Consider the following 5,114-nt stretch of genomic DNA (forward strand, 5'->3'; position numbering starts at 1 on the left):
TTAGTTTCATCAACAAGATTATCTTGAGCCTTTAAAGTTTCTTTAGCATCATAATATTCACAACAACCTTCAAAAAGAAACTTGTGAGGATAATAAGTTCTACAAGAAGAATTGAACACTGAATGGAAATATTTCAAAGATGAAATTCTTGAAAGAGGCAGAGACCTGAACCAAACCCTAGCTTCTAGGTCCAAAGAAAACAAAAACAACTTCATCTTCACATCTTCATGAATGATGCCCTGCTGCTCCATGCATTCATGAAACTCTTGGAGGTGCTGAGCCAGATCTTCATATTCCTTTCTACTGAATTTTGGAAGATACTCATTCCACCAAGAAAATGTAGGCATATCATGAGGATATCCAGTGATCCTAGTAAAATCAAATGGATCAAATTTATGGACTAAGAATGCAGGGAGGGCCATTAAAACCCAGAAAAGGAAACTTCAAAGTGCAGTGGAGTCGCCAATCAATGTTGTAAGTGAAAATCATAGGTGTGAATGTACAACCAACTACTGAAAATTGTCATTCTCAAGAATCAGCTTCAAACTTAATAAACCCAAGGAAAAGTGCTCTTATTTAATTGCTTTTATTCAAAACAGCCAAATATTCCCTCCTCACTGAACAACCAGAGGAAAATATTGAAAACCTAGGGAAAATTATTCTTGTCTTCTCTCCCCAGCAATGGCACCAATTAATGTTGTACCTTAAGAAACCAATTTCCTGGCTGTGGAGAAATTGTGCTTAAGACATTAATGATTATTGTTTGTTGTCACTTATTTGTCACTTTATTGTTTGTTGTATTCTTAAATGAAGGACCTGGAAAACTTGGTCTTTAACCCTTAATACATATGTGACTGGAAAATCTCAGAATGCCATTTGTTGCTAGATATAAATGATGAATGAAGAAAGCTTGAAGGAGAAGTTTAAGATAATATGCTGCTTAACACAGAATCTACTATCCGTCACTTAGAAGAATTATGAAAATGAGAACTAAATCATAGACAATATGCTGCTTGACACAAAAACTATTATCTGTGACCCTTGGAGAAGTTTAAGGTAATATGCTGCCTTACACAGAAACTATTATCTATAACTTAGAAAGGAAGATGAAAACTTCAAGTATAAGAGCGCTCTTTTAAGGGATTTTAACTTTATCTGCATAAGCAAATAAAGACATGCAACTTCATTACTATACTTGAAAGAAGAAAACATAAGATGACACATGACAAAGAAGTTACAAAATTATACCCAACAATTCATGGAAACTTCTGATTCTTTCATTAATCAACAGCTATATTAGGAATACAGTGGCTTAGTCTCTAGGTTCTCCAAAATTCGAACCCTTTTTATGTAAATTTTCATCTTTTATACATTTGTGAAACAGTTACTGATCTTTGAAACTGTCAAACTACTAAAATTGTTTCTCTAACTATCTGAAGTAAGAATTATTACAAAATATTACACAGAGGGTAAAGACATCTCAAAGAACATAAAATAACGGAAAATAACTGAACATAGAAGATGACAATTACTGCTGGCTTTTTGGCTCTATTAATCGGCTTTTGAGTTCTTCTATAGATGCTTTAATAATGATCAATCCGCTTTAACCATAATAAACAATGTTTGACTTGTGTAAACCTAGGCTTACGCATGTATCGTGTGCATTTCAATTGGCCAAAACAGCAAGAAAATTGACCAATTGCCTTTTCTTCATATTCGGCTTTAACACAGATTTTCCCTTTATACAACGAAATTAACGCAAACCTCTGGTTTACCGCGAAACTAAAAAAGAATTAAATCTGTTACATAAACCCATATGTTCTGCATTTTCAGTGCTCCGTTAACTTCCCATCGCAAATCGCAATCGGCCCTTTCAAACGATATATCAATACAAAACTTAACAATATGCGATATCACGGATGCGCCGGAAGTATTAAACATAATGTATAAAATATCGGGTCCGAAATCTTCATCGCAAATCACAATCGGCAGGGCCCATATACATGTACATGAAGCGCTTTGTGATACAACAGACCCGCCAAGACTTTAAAACATAATATATATGTTTTCGGATCCACCTATCGCAAATCGCAATCGGCGGAACCAACATCCATTGCTCTACGGACCCGCTGGAAGTAGTAAATGCGATATATATATGTCTTTTTGGGTCCGGCCAGGGGTGATTTCATATAACTGCCACTACGATTTGCGATTGCAATTTGATCGCATCGCAACCAAAGCACGCTCTTTAACACTTGTCTCTTTCTATTATTTGATTACGATACACAATGTGCTTTGCGACATGTATCCTTATTCATTCAAATGTGTTTCTATACTTTCTTTTGGTGATTTCGATATGTAATTACCACAAACAAAATACTTCTTTACTTTTAGGCTTTGCGGGGGCGGGGGTAAAGAATATAAAGGAGTTTCATTGAGTTTGAACTCCCGATAGTGATATAACTAATAAATAAACTTCAAACACAATATAAGCTATAACAAGAGTGATGCTCGCCTTAGTTTAGATTCAATATATATGAGGATCATAAGCATATGTGAATTTTGATAAAGTTGTAACTTCTAGTTCTACTATTTTGTCTTGATCATAAAAATAAGTTTCTTCTTGAAAACATGGAATTTAGAGAAAATCGAGATCTCTAAGGTAAATCATAACAATATTCTTCAAGTAAATCTCATATGCTTATTTTCATCCTCAATTATTTTTCATTTTGATTTTAGTTTCAATTTATTTAAATATTTTATGATCTAATCTTTTCTTTTGTAGGTTTTGTTGGCCTTCTAGAAGGTTTCATTCTCTTTCCATCTCAGATGTTCCTAGTCTCCTTTGCATGTATTTTAGTTCAGTGAAGCAGTTATGATGATGATTTAATTGCAAGAAAGTCACATCAAGGAGTCTCTCTCCCTTACCTTGCTTCATTTTGTATCTTGTTTTGTTTAAAAAAAAAAAAAAAAACTTATTTTGAAACAAGATATTTGCAACAAAAATGACATCTTGATGTGACTTCAGTTTATATCCATAACTGCTCCCTAGACTTAGGATTTTTGTTTGAATACAAGCCTAATTAGTTACAACTTTGCAATACATAATTAATTTATATTTCAACTTAAGTAAATCACACATTCTTTCCTCATATTCTCTCTTTTGTTGAGACATATTTTCATGGGTTGTCTTGTTGAAGTTTTCTTTTAATCTTGGGTTTTTCATTTACCTTTTCTTTCAGGTTTGTCTTTTCTTTTTTCATTTACATTCTTTGTAGTTATTTGATTTCACTTGTTTTGATTTTGATCGATTTTTGTGATATTCCCAGAATCTATATGGGGGAATCTTTTCTACACAACATCAAGTGGTTTACATGGGGAAATCTTTACATTATCTTTTCAATAGGATTTCATTTATTATAATGTCACCTGTGACAAGTTTTCACTTTTCTCTCACATTGACCATTGTCTATGTGGAACATTAAGATACAATTCAAGTAATATAAGTTAACCTTTATAAAGGAACGAATGGTTTACAATCTTTGCTTTGAATCCCTCCCATATCCCTTCAAAATTTACATCTTTTACTTTGGTAGATGAAGGGAAAATTAGTGAGGTCAAACTTAACTAGTATCATATCTATTTCTTTGAGTAGAAAGTCTCTTGTATCACCCTTATCTCTTCACCCAATTGCTAAAATCAATTCTCCAAATATGCTAGTAAAAAAGGTGGCCAATAAGAGAGTTGAAAGCACGTATATATGGGAAGTGTATGAAAACCTATTGGGGTACTGAACAAGATCGCTAACAACGGGTCAATACATACCTGATATCAAGGAAACTTTGTCGGGGTATCCAATAGGCCTGATGACAACAAAGCAATGTCAGGAAAAAAAGGTAATTTCATATTTAATAGTTGTATACTAATCGTCAAAAACCTCATAGCTATATTCGCTATCCAATAGTAGAGAGAAATAATAATAATAATATCCTATATTTGAATTCATTGTTTTAAAACTAAGCATTCAAATACTTTCATTTTTCAAGAGCTTATCTTACTTCGATCCGCCTTATGTGGGACCTTTGAAAATGGTGGAATATGTGATAATATTTTGGAAGCTTTTATTCAAATATTTGATAAATTTAGCCGTATTATATAACCCAAATATAGTTGTTTCTTCCTCACGTGTCACCAATTGTTGAGGCCTCAACCACCCCGTTAATTTCTTCAAAATTATGAGGCCCTCCATGTAAATTTTGGCTAATATCGCTTCTATAATGCTTTAATTTTTTAATTTTAGGTGATTTTTACTTTTCTTAGTTTTAATTTTTTATTTCTTCATTGGTTTTATTTTGCGGCCATCTTTCCAACAGTTCATGTTTTGCTTCATTCCGACTTACGGTCTGAAAAATATCTTTGATCAAAGTTTGGTCAATTTCATTATATGGGTATTAAAATATATATTTTCTAATGTTTTATTAATTGTATAGATTAACTTTAGTTAAAAATTTTAAATTTAATTGATTTTATTTAATTAAGTTAGTTTAATCTATTTAAGTTATTTTTATTTTTTTTAATTGTAAATATAATTTTTAATTATTTAGTTAATTTTCTAATTATTTTTTTTATGTAAATATAATAATATTTTATTTAATTCAAAAACCACCGGATTCACTTCATGTATATATATTATAACTATAACATTAAAAAATATAATTAAAAAATAAAAATAAATTACATATTAAAAATATATAACATAACATAATATAATAAATAACATTTTTTTATAAATTTAAATTAAAATATTAAGAACATGTGCCCCAGACCCCGATATATTTTTCAAAGCATACGTGTTTTTTGGCTCGGGGTGGAAAGGGCCAGGGAGATGTCATCTAGGGATCTCGTCTCCTTTGACATTTTATAAGTTGCACCTCGGTTTGCTCTGAAAGAAAAAGCTCTAAATTACTTATGGGGCATGTAACATGGACTTGAGCATGTATTAAACATATGTTAGGGGCATGACTTCTAATGGAGTGGAAAGTGGGTCCCACGTGGGTCCCCTCCTCAACTCCCTCCTCTTTCTTACTTCGTCTAACGTCACGAGCTTATACCAT

The sequence above is a fragment of the Pinus tabuliformis genome, chromosome 3_2, assembly GCF_031772625.1.
Source record: "Pinus tabuliformis cultivar Carrire ecotype Pingquan chromosome 3_2, CPIR1, whole genome shotgun sequence".
Lineage (NCBI taxonomy): Eukaryota > Viridiplantae > Streptophyta > Pinopsida > Pinales > Pinaceae > Pinus > Pinus tabuliformis.